This window comes from Zootermopsis nevadensis, unplaced genomic scaffold (assembly GCF_977971745.1).
Source record: "Zootermopsis nevadensis isolate Lab colony 2312 unplaced genomic scaffold, Znev_1.0 Znev_ptg000026l, whole genome shotgun sequence".
Taxonomy (NCBI): domain Eukaryota; kingdom Metazoa; phylum Arthropoda; class Insecta; order Blattodea; family Termopsidae; genus Zootermopsis; species Zootermopsis nevadensis.
The window spans coordinates 1362482-1375388 of NW_028259158.1; the positions used below are offsets into that span (position 1 = coordinate 1362482).

Here is a 12907-nt window from a genome sequence, read left to right on the forward strand (position 1 = left end):
CTCGTGTCGTGTGGTGTCGGCCCACACCACAGTACACCACACGACACGACAGCACACGACGACACGACACGACGCGACACGACTGCAGAACACACCACACAACACACCAAACCACACGATACAACACGACAGGACACCAGGCCCCACACGCCCCACGCCCCACGCCACATACACACACCCAAACGCTCGCGCGCGCACGCAGACACACACAAAGGAAGAATACATACAAACAAAATGAAAGTTTCGAATTTCTTCATTACATGTGCGCTTCTGCTCCAACCTCTTCTTCTCTAGCACTACGGCCCTTTCAGTGTGTGAGCTTCTTCCAGAATTGGGTTGGTAGTCCGATGTGCACCCCCCCACCGTCCTCCATAAGTTTTTATTCCGGGTTCTTTCCCTTAGAAGGACTGGTTTCTCTATCCCTATGCAGCCCCTTCTACCCTTGGTTTTCTGTCAGGGTTTTCCTTCCCTTAGCCTTTGGGGATTCCTCCCCTACCCACAAGGCAGTGGGGGCACTGAGCTCATGTGGTATTTGATGGGTGTAGCCTGCCACCAGCTACACTCCCACGCTCTCCGGTCTTGCCGCCTCGGTCCGGGACTGCCCCTTATTCGCAGCTAACCCTCATATCACTATCCGCCACCTGTCGCCCGCCCAGTACCTGAGGCTCGCCCTGGATTACGACTGAAATAAACAAACACGACGTTACGGATACGGATCCTACACATCTCCGTTACACTTTTTCGCCGAATGACCCTTCCGTGTAGACGTATTTACGTCAAAATCATTGCTTTATATTATGGAACTCTTAAGGTTCATTGTCGTGTTCAGATCATCCACCTACCTAAAGTCAATTGAATCTGTTAAATTTTGTGCTTTACATGTCTCAACCATCTCATACTCCTTGAATTAATCACTCTAAAATGTTAAATTCAATCATAAGTATGAAGTTCCCCATTGAGTAAGAAACTAAACTAACCCCCCCCCAAAGGGGTGGTTAGTTTTGTGTCTTATCCAAGTGTTTTAACCCTTGAATGCGCAGTATGACTTGAATGAGTATTCTTATCAGTATCAGATTACCTTGTTGGTGTTAGTACGTCTTCTCTCACTTTTCTTCATTTCTTAAATAGTTTTCTGTCGCTGTTCGGAGACGATGTGCTGCTTGTAGAGCAGTGATCATGCGACTGGCTTGGTATTTGTTTATTTATTACGTTATTTGTTTACTCGGCATTGTTGTGTTTCTATACCAACACAACAATGCAGAGTATAAACAAATATCTGTTGCCATTGTTTGAAGACGTCACCTTCTGTCACCGGGATATAAAAGACACACAATTGAAAATATATAAATCACTTTTATATTACTGTTAATTAAATTAAGCAATGAAGCTATAACACACCCATCACAGTTTCTAGAGTTCACCTCAGTGAACAATACAAAACACATACGGATGTGTTCAAGGTCGTATTTTTCTGTGTTCATTGTACACGTTTTTCAGATTCTGTAATACTACAGATTCAGAAATATAAGATATGAAATGTTGACAGAGGAACTACGGTTCCGGAGAATCTGACGTAAATACGTCTCTATAATGTAATGTAATGTAATAATTCTTACATAAGATAAGTACCTGTGATATTCTAAAACGTTTTTACCAGCACAAAATTATCTATTCTACGACGCACTTATTCTACAGCCGATTCACAGCTCAGTTCTTTCCGCAATAACGAAAGCGGATTGTTGACGGCAGTAATGTAACACAACAATGCCGAGTAAACAGATCACGTAGCAATTAGTTTCTTAGGTAACATAACCATTGTTATGTTACCTGGGAAACGTCAAACTTCATTGATATGTTACCTGGGAAACGTCAAACTTCATTGATATGTTACCTGGAAAACGTCAAACTTCATTGATATGTTACCTGGGAAACGTCATCTGTTTATCAACAAATAAACAACAATGGTTACCTACATAGTTACCTTACATTACATTACATTACATTCATCTACCACAGACCCATCTTAAGCGTAACTAATTCAAGTTAAATAAGCAATGTCTTAATCAAACTTTACTCGATTGTAAAGCAAGTGTGACGTATTTACGTCAAATTATCCGGAACCATGGTTCCACTGACAACTTTTTACATGCAAAACAAATTAATTAGAATAATGGCCGGTGTCAAAAGCATTGTATCTTGTAGAAAATTATTTCGTAAATTTAATATACTTCCACTTGCAAGTGAATTTATACTCTGCTGTCTATCATGTGTGGTGGAAAACTTAGATAAATTTAAAAGAAATACAGATGTACATAATTTAAATACAAGATGGAAACGTGATCTCTATGTGCCAAATCCTAACCTTACTAAATATCAAAAAGGAGTCTACTATACAGGTATCAAGTTGTTTAATAATCTTCCAACAGTTAAAAGTCTAAGTTATTATATAAAGGTATAAGCCTGCATTGAAATATTACCTCTTCACTCACTCTTACTATTCCGTAGATGCTTTCATCTCTGCTGAACATTTTTAAGCTTTATGTATAGCTATAATCTATACGTAAAGCAAGTTTTGCATTTCTTTTTAAAATTTAGAATTCTGAGGTTTTTGTATATTAATTTGTTAAAATCTTGAGTAAGAAACTAAACTAACCCCCCCCCCCCCTTCGGAGGGTTTTTTTGTGTCTTACTCAAGTCTTTTAACCCCTTCCTTTCATTGTATTTATCGCCTAAATATAATTTAAACACAGAGGCGTCAGTTTTCGTAAGCAGTTTGACTTGAATGAGTATTATTATCAGTATCAGATTACCTTCTCTCACTTTTCTCCATTTCTTAAATAGTTTTCTGTCGCTGTTCGGAGACGATGTGCTGCTTGTAGAGCAGTGATAATGCGACTGGCTTGGTATTTTTTGATTTCTTTGTTGTGAAGCGTTATTTGTTTACTCGGCATTGTTGTGTTTCTATACCAACACAACAATGCAGAGTATAAACAAATATCTGTTGACATTGTTTGAAGACGTCATTTCCTGAAGGCAACGAAAATCACAAATTTTTATAGTAGAAGTCTAGAGCAGGGCGCTCCTTCCGGAGCGCGTTCTCTAATCTGATATTCTACGTCTTTACGTCGCTGTTCTTGTTCAGTCAACTTTCTACGTCCATCCCCACCCTTGCAAATCTTCGTCTTAAAATCGATCATAATAGTTTTCGTAATCGTAATATATCGAATGAGGATCAGTTTACCTTGTGAAGTTGTTGGAGTTGGTACTTCAAATACTTGATGACGTCTTCTTTCGCTTTTCTGATGTTTTAAGCCAACTGTCAGTCGATAATCAAGATTGCGGTCTGCTGCTTCTGGAGCAGTGATAATGCGACTGGCTTGATATTTTTTGATTTCTTTGTTGTGAAGCGTTATTTGTTTACTCGGCATTGTTGTGTTTCTATACCAACACAACAATGCAGAGTATAAACAAATATCTGTTGACATTGTTGATTGATGACGACGAAATCACAAATTTTTATAGTAAAAATAAAAAAAAGATATTTCAGCTACCACAGACCCATCTTAAGCGTAACTAATTCAGGTTAAATAAGCAAAGTCTTAATCAAACTTATCTCAATTTTACAGCATGTATGAAGGGAATATTTAGAATAAAGCCAATATATAAACTTCCTTTCCGTAAAGACGTATTTACGTCAAATTCTCCGGAACCGTGGTTCCACTATCACTTTCATTTTTTTTTTTTTGGTGGGGGTGGGGTGTCTACTCGGTCGTGACTCTGCGTATGCACTTTCGGTGCCCACAACGAAGCTGAAAGCCAGGGCTGGGGCTCCGACGTGCTGGGAGTGGTGACGAACTCCTGTAATCCAACTACTTAGAGGCTAAGTGTTGAGAAATGACTTGAGGTTGGGAGTTCTGGTGTTCTGTGTCCCACAGCTAAGCTCGGTATCAATATGGGCACCCTGGGGGGAGCCCGGGGTGGCCAGGTTGTTTAAGGAGGGGTGGATCGGGCCAGAGAGGAAACTCACCCGTATGATGCTGTAATGGGATCGCGCATGAAGACTGGGAGCTGCTTTAGAGCAGACCGGAAGTCACCTGTGATCGGAGCTACCGGCACCTGTACTACGACAACCCCGGCCCTGGGATCTTTTTTTTTTGGGGGGGGGGAGGATGAGCCATGTCTCATGGCTCGAGTAGCCTATCTGCTCTCTCGAAGTTCTTTGGAGTCGGCGGCTTCGAGACCCAGATGAGACAGCAGGGCAGACAGTCTGTGTGTGTGTGTCCGCCGGGCAGAGAACGACTCAAAGAGGGAGAGCTTGGAGACAGATAGGTCTGATATTTTTTGGGTTGTAACCCCCTACCGGAGCCTGAGCCTTGGGAGTTTGTTCTCCTTTTGAATTTATATATATTTTTATTAAATATCCCTTGTTGTTTAATCGGGGGTTCATTTATTAAGTTTTTTGGCTTAACCGCTATTACCATCCCACAACCGTACCACCTCCCGGCCTGGGATAATTTGGTCCAGTCACGAGAGCCAGTAGGGCTGAATTGCCACCTCACAGATTTTGCAATTATGGAGAAGAATGTTCATTCCAAATTAAAACAAATATATTCTGCAGAGAACTTGTGAGACCTACTGATGTTTTAATACTCCAATTTATATGATGAACTATCATTATTTATAAATTAACAATCATTCCATTTATTTAACTATTTCCATGCATAATTTATCAAATTTAACTTTAAATTCACATAATCTGTATGTATGCTTTTTAACCTATGAAAAAGCATTTTTTAAATATATATCATAATAGAAAATTTCAAAGCCTAACTCCACTAATCAAACATAAAAATGAAAACTAAAAACTAAAAGGTAGATTTCCTGTTCCACATTCTAATAAATATGAAATCTGAATATTCTTCAAACATGGCCACTCTCCAGCAATAAAACTTGGTTTCTGGAGACCACAGCCCAAAATTGGAAGAAATCTGTACAATATTTATGACAATGGAAATAAAACAATTATATCAATTATTTATTTTAATCCGTCTGATCACAATATAATTTTATTTAAAATTTATTATAATTAAGATAATAAAATATCATTCATATTCCTTATCGATTGATCGATTTACATTTCGGAACAAACAAACAAACAAAACAATTACTTCTTTAAAACAGGGAAGGAAAACCCTGACAGAAAACCAAGGGTTGAAGGGGCTGCATAGGAAAAGAGAAACCAATCCTTCTAAGGGAAAGAACCCGGAATAAAAACTTCTGGAGGACTATGGGGGTTGGACATCGGGCTAAGAACCCAATTCTGGAAGAAGCTGACACACTGAAAGGGCCGTAGTGGTAAAGAAGAAGAAGAAGGACATGTAATGAATATCGAAACTTTCATTAGGTTTGTACGTCTTCCTCCTCTGTGTGTGTGTGTGCGTGTGCGCGCGCGCTTGGGTGTGTGTGTGGCGTGTGGGGCGTCTGGGGCGTGGTGTGGGGGTGGTGTCTTGTCGTGTGGTGTGGTGTGGTGTGGTGTGGTGTGGTGTGCAGTCGTGTAGTGTCGTGTCGTGTGGTGTGCTGACGTGTCGCGTGGTGTGTCGTCTCGTGTGGCGTCGTCTCGTGTGGCGTCGTCTCGTGTGGCGTCGTCTCGTGTGGCGTCGTCTCGTGTGGCGTCGTCTCGTGTGGCGTCGTCTCGTGTGGCGTCGTCTCGTGTGGCGTCGTCTCGTGTGGCGTCGTCTCGTGTGGCGTCCTCTCGTGTGGCGTCGTGTCGTGTGGCGTCGTGTCGTGTGGCGTCGTCTCGTGTGGCGTCGTCTCGTGTCGTGTGGTGTCGGCCCACACCACAGTACACCACACGACACGACAGCACACGACGACACGACACGACGCGACACGACTGCAGAACACACCACACAACACACCAAACCACACGATACAACACGACAGGACACCAGGCCCCACACGCCCCACGCCCCACGCCACATACACACACCCAAACGCTCGCGCGCGCACGCAGACACACACAAAGGAAGAATACATACAAACAAAATGAAAGTTTCGAATTTCTTCATTACATGTGCGCTTCTGCTCCAACCTCTTCTTCTCTAGCACTACGGCCCTTTCAGTGTGTGAGCTTCTTCCAGAATTGGGTTGGTAGTCCGATGTGCACCCCCCCACCGTCCTCCATAAGTTTTTATTCCGGGTTCTTTCCCTTAGAAGGACTGGTTTCTCTATCCCTATGCAGCCCCTTCTACCTTTGGTTTTCTGTCAGGGTTTTCCTTCCCTTAGCATTTGGGGATTCCTCCCCTACCCACAAGGCAGTGGGGGCACTGAGCTCATGTGGTATTTGATGGGTGTAGCCTGCCACCAGCTACACTCCCACGCTCTCCGGTCTTGCCGCCTCGGTCCGGGACTGCCCCTTATTCGCAGCTAACCCTCATATCACTATCCGCCACCTGTCGCCCGCCCAGTACCTGAGGCTCGCCCTGGATTACGACTGAAATAAACAAACACGACGTTACGGATACGGATCCTACACATCTCCGTTACACTTTTTCGCCGAATGACCCTTCCGTGTAGACGTATTTACGTCAAAATCATTGCTTTATATTATGGAACTCTTAAGGTTCATTGTCGTGTTCAGATCATCCACCTACCTAAAGTCAATTGAATCTGTTAAATTTTGTGCGGTACATGTCTCAACCATCTCATACTCCTTGAATTAATCACTCTAAAATGTTAAATTGAATCATAAGTATGAAGTTCCCCATTGAGTAAGAAACTAAACTAACCCCCCCCCCAAAGGGGTGGTTAGTTTTGTGTCTTATCCAAGTGTTTTAACCCTTGAATGCGCAGTATGACTTGAATGAGTATTATTATCAGTATCAGATTACCTTGTTGGTGTCAGTACGTCTTCTCTCACTTTTCTCCATTTCTTAAATAGTTTTCTGTCGCTGTTCGGAGACGATGTGCTGCTTGTAGAGCAGTGATCATGCGACTGGCTTCGTATTTGTTTATTTATTACGTTATTTGTTTACTCGGCATTGTTGTGTTTCTATACCAACACAACAATGCAGAGTATAAACAAATATCTGTTGACATTGTTTGAAGACGTCACCTTCTGTCACCGGTATCTAAAAGACAGACACAATTGAAAATATATAAATCACTTTATATTACTGTTAATTAAATTAAGCAATGAAGCTATAACACACCCATCACAGTTTCTAGAGTTCACCTCAGTGAACAATACAAAACACATACGAATGTGTTCAAGGTCTAAAATTTGGGTTTGTATTTTTCTGTGTTCATTGTACACGATTTTCAGATTCCGTAATACTACAGATTCAGAAATATAAGATATGAAATGTTGACAGATGAACCACGGTTCCGGAGAATCTGACGTAAATACGTCTCTATAATGTAATGTAATGTAATGTAATAATTCTTACATAAGATAAGTACCTGTGATATTCTAAAACGTTTTTACCAGCACAAAATTATCTATTCTACGACGCACTTATTCTACAGCCGATTCACAGCCCAGCGCTTTCCGCAATAACGAAAGCGGATTGTTGACGGCACTAATGTAACACAACAATGCCGAGTAAAGAGATCACGTAACAATTAGTTTCTTAGATAACATAACTTCATTGTTATATTACCTGGGAAACGTCAAACTTCATTGATATGTTACCTGGGAAACGTCAAACTTCATTGATATGTTACCTGGGAAACGTCATCTGTTTATCAACAAATAAACAATGGTTACCTACATAGTTACCTTACATTACATTACATTACATTCATCTACCACAGACCCATCTTAAGCGTAACTAATTCAATTTAAATAAGCAATGTCTTAATCAAACTTTACTCGATTGTAAAGCAGGTGTGACGTATTTACGTCAAATTATCCGAAACCATGGTTCCACTGACAACTTTTTACATGCAAAATAAATTAATTAGAATAATGGCCGGTGTCAAAAGCAGGGTATCTTGTAGAAAATTATTTCGTAAATTTAATATACTTCCACTTGCAAGTGAATTTATACTCTGCTGTCTATCATGTGTGGTGGAAAACTTAGATAAATTTAAAAGAAATACAGATGTACATAATTTAAATACAAGATGGAAACATGATCTCTATGTGCCAAATCCTAACCTTACTAAATATCAAAAAGGAGTCTACCATACAGGTATCAAGTTATTTAATAATCTTACAACAGTTAAAAGTCAAAGTTATTATATAAAGGTATTCAAGCCTGCATTGAAAGATTACCTCTTCACTCACTCTTACTATTCCGTAGATGCTTTCATCTCTGCTGAAATTTTTTAAGCTTTATGTATATCTGTAATCTATACGTAAAGCAAGTTTTGCATTTCTTTTTAAAATTTAAAATTCTGAGGTTTTTGTATATTAATTTGTTAAAATCTTGAGTAAAAAACTAAACTAACCCCCCCCCCCAAAGAGGTGGTTAATTTTGTGTCTTACTCAAGTCTTTTAACCCCTTCCTTTCATTGTATTTATCGCCTAAATATAATTTAAACACAGAGGCGTCAGTTTTCGTAAGCAGTTTGACTCGAATGAGTATTCTTATCAGTATCAGATTACCTTGTTGGTGTTAGTACGTCTTCTCTCACTTTTCTCCATTTCTTAAATAGTTTTCTGTCGCTGTTCGGAGACGATGTGCTGCTTGTAGAGCAGTGATCATGCGACTGGCTTGGTATTTATTTATTACGTTATTTGTTTACTCGGCATTGTTGTGTTTCTATACCAACACAACAATGCAGAGTATAAACAAATATCTGTTGCCATTGTTTGAAGACGTCACCTTCTGTCACCGGGATATAAAAGACACACAATTGAAAATATATAAATCACTTTTATATTACTGTTAATTAAATTAAGCAATGAAGCTATAACACACCCAACAGTTATTTACCAACACAGTTTCTAGAGTTCACCTCAGTGAACAATACAAAACACATACGGATGTGTTCAAGGTCGTATTTTTCTATGTTCATTGTACACGATTTTCAGATTCTGTAATACTACAGATTCAGAAATATAAGATATGAAATGTTGACAGATGAACCACGGTTCCGGAGAATCTGACGTAAATACGTCTCTATAATGTAATGTAATGTAATAATTCTTACATAAGATAAGTACCTGTGATATTCTAAAACGTTTTTACCAGCACAAAATTATCTATTCTACGACTCACTTATTCTACAAGCGATTCACAGCTAAGCTCTTTCCTCAATAACGAAAGCAGATTGTTGACGGCGGTAATGTAACACAACAATGCCGATTAAACAGATCACGTAGCAATTAGTTTCTTAGGTAACATAACCATTGTTATGTTACCTGGGAAACGTCAAACTTCATTGATGTTACCTGGGAAACGTCAAACTTCATTGATATGTTCCCTGGGAAACGTCATCTGTTTATCAACAAATAAACAACAATGGTTACCTACATAGTTACCTTACATTACATTACATTACATTCATCTACCACAGACCCATCTTAAGCGTAACTAATTCAAGTTAAATAAGCAATGTCTTAATCAAACTTTACTCGATTGTAAAACAGGTGTGACGTATTTACGTCAAATTATCCGGAACCATGGTTCCACTGACAACTTTTTACATGCAAAACAAATTAATTGGAATAATGGCCGGTGTCAAAAGCAGGGTATCTTGTAGAAAATTATTTCGTAAATTTAATATACTTTTACTTGCAAGTGAATTTATACTCTGCTGTCTATCATGTGTGGTGGAAAACTTAGATAAATTTAAAATAAATACAGATGTACATAATTTAAATACAAGATGGAAGCATGATCTCTATGTGCCAAATCCTAACCTTACTAAATATCAAAAAGGAGTCTACCATACAGGTATCAAGTTATTTAATAATCTTCCACCAACAGTTAAAAGTCTTAGTTATTATATAAAGGTATTCAAGCCTGCATTGAAATATTACCTCTTCACTCACTCTTACTATTCCGTAGATGCTTTCATCTCTGCTGAAATTTTTTAAGCTTTATGTATATCTATAATCTATACGTAAAGCAAGTTTTGCATTTCTTTTTAAAATTTAAAATTCTGAGGTTTTTGTATATTAATTTGTTAAAATCTTGAGTAAAAAACTAAACTAACCCCCCCCCCCAAAGGGATGGTTAATTTTGTGTCTTACTCAAGTCTTTTAACCCCTTCCTTTCATTGTATTTATCGCCTAAACATAATTTAAACAAAGAGGCGTCAGTTTTCGTAAGCAGAATGACTTGAATGAGTATTCTTATCAGTATCAGATTACCTTCTCTCACTTTTCTTTATTTCTTAAATAGTTTTCTGTCGCTGTTCGGAGACGATGTGCTGCTTGTAGAGCAGTGATCATGCGACTGGCTTGGTATTTGTTTATTTATTACGTTATTTGTTTACTCGGCATTGTTGTGTTTCTATACCAACACAACAATGCAGAGTATAAACAAATATCTGTTGCCATTGTTTGAAGACGTCACCTTCTGTCACCGGGATCTAAAAGACACACAATTGAAAATATATAAATCATTTTTATATTACTGTTAATTAAATTAAGCAATGAAGCTATAACACACCCATCACAGTTTCTAGAGTTCACCTCAGTGAACAATACAAAACACATACGGATGTGTTCAAGGTCGTATTTTTCTGTGTTCATTGTACACGATTTTCAGATTCTGTAATACTACAGATTCAGAAATATAAGATATGAAATGTTGACAGAGGAACTACGGTTCCGGAGAATCTGACGTAAATACGTCTCTATAATGTAATGTAATGTAATAATTCTTACATAAGATAAGTACCTGTGATATTCTAAAACGTTTTTACCAGCACAAAATTATCTATTCTACGACGCACTTATTCTACAGCCGATTCACAGCTCAGTTCTTTCCGCAATAACGAAAGCGGATTGTTGACGGCAGTAATGTAACACAACAATGCCGAGTAAACAGATCACGTAGCAATTAGTTTCTTAGGTAACATAACCATTGTTATGTTACCTGGGAAACGTCAAACTTCATTGATATGTTACCTGGGAAACGTCAAACTTCATTGATATGTTACCTGGAAAACGTCAAACTTCATTGATATGTTACCTGGGAAACGTCATCTGTTTATCAACAAATAAACAACAATGGTTACCTACATAGTTACCTTACATTACATTACATTACATTCAATTACCACAGACCCATCTTAAGCGTAACTAATTCAAGTTAAATAAGCAATGTCTTAATCAAACTTTACTCGATTGTAAAGCAAGTGTGACGTATTTACGTCAAATTATCCGGAACCATGGTTCCACTGACAACTTTTTACATGCAAAACAAATTAATTAGAATAATGGCCGGTGTCAAAAGCATTGTATCTTGTAGAAAATTATTTCGTAAATTTAATATACTTCCACTTGCAAGTGAATTTATACTCTGCTGTCTATCATGTGTGGTGGAAAACTTAGATAAATTTAAAAGAAATACAGATGTACATAATTTAAATACAAGATGGAAACGTGATCTCTATGTGCCAAATCCTAACCTTACTAAATATCAAAAAGGAGTCTACTATACAGGTATCAAGTTGTTTAATAATCTTCCAACAGTTAAAAGTCTAAGTTATTATATAAAGGTATAAGCCTGCATTGAAATATTACCTCTTCACTCACTCTTACTATTCCGTAGATGCTTTCATCTCTGCTGAACATTTTTAAGCTTTATGTATAGCTATAATCTATACGTAAAGCAAGTTTTGCATTTCTTTTTAAAATTTAGAATTCTGAGGTTTTTGTATATTAATTTGTTAAAATCTTGAGTAAGAAACTAAACTAACCCCCCCCCCCTTCGGAGGGTTTTTTTTGTGTCTTACTCAAGTCTTTTAACCCCTTCCTTTCATTGTATTTATCGCCTAAATATAATTTAAACACAGAGGCGTCAGTTTTCGTAAGCAGTTTGACTTGAATGAGTATTATTATCAGTATCAGATTACCTTCTCTCACTTTTCTCCATTTCTTAAATAGTTTTCTGTCGCTGTTCGGAGACGATGTGCTGCTTGTAGAGCAGTGATAATGCGACTGGCTTGGTATTTTTTGATTTCTTTGTTGTGAAGTGTTATTTGTTTACTCGGCATTGTTGTGTTTCTATACCAACACAACAATGCAGAGTATAAACAAATATCTGTTGACATTGTTTGAAGACGTCATTTCCTGAAGACAACGAAAATCACAAATTTTTATAGTAGAAGACTAGAGCAGGGCGCTCCTTCCGGAGCGCGTTCTCTAATCTGATATTCTACGTCTTTACGTCGCTGTTCTTGTTCAGTCAACTTTCTACGTCCATCCCCACCCTTGCAAATCTTCGTCTTAAAATCGATCATAATAGTTTTCGTAATCGTAATATATCGAATGAGGATCAGTTTACCTTGTGAAGTTGTTGGAGTTGGTACTTCAAATACTTGATGACGTCTTCTTTCGCTTTTCTGATGTTTTAAGCCAACTGTCAGTCGATAATCAAGATTGCGGTCTGCTGCTTCTGGAGCAGTGATAATGCGACTGGCTTGATATTTTTTGATTTCTTTGTTGTGAAGCGTTATTTGTTTACTCGGCATTGTTGTGTTTCTATACCAACACAACAATGCAGAGTATAAACAAATATCTGTTGACATTGTTGATTGATGACGACGAAATCACAAATTTTTATAGTAAAAATAAAAAAAAGATATTTCAGCTACCACAGACCCATCTTAAGCGTAACTAATTCAGGTTAAATAAGCAAAGTCTTAATCAAACTTATCTCAATTGTACAGCATGTATGAAGGGAATATTTAGAATAAAGCCAATATATAAACTTCCTTTCCGTAA

The 12907-nt window shown here is 38.2% G+C and overlaps 1 protein-coding gene, 1 long non-coding RNA gene and 1 pseudogene across 5 annotated transcripts in view; 2 read left to right on the top strand and 1 right to left on the bottom strand.

The window, feature by feature from the left end:
- Nucleotides 1-12907, top strand: part of LOC147872556 (protein argonaute-3-like) — a 204193-nt gene that overhangs the window by 62473 nt on the left and 128813 nt on the right. The gene's annotated exons all lie outside the window — the stretch shown is intronic.
- Nucleotides 3838-4098, top strand: LOC147872561 (signal recognition particle RNA; annotated as a pseudogene).
- Nucleotides 5015-7394, bottom strand: LOC147872562 (uncharacterized). The gene is made up of 2 exons (XR_015537164.1): nt 6891-7394; nt 5015-6493 (listed from the first exon to the last, which is right to left on the bottom strand). It is a non-coding gene; the product is annotated as an uncharacterized LOC147872562 (long non-coding RNA).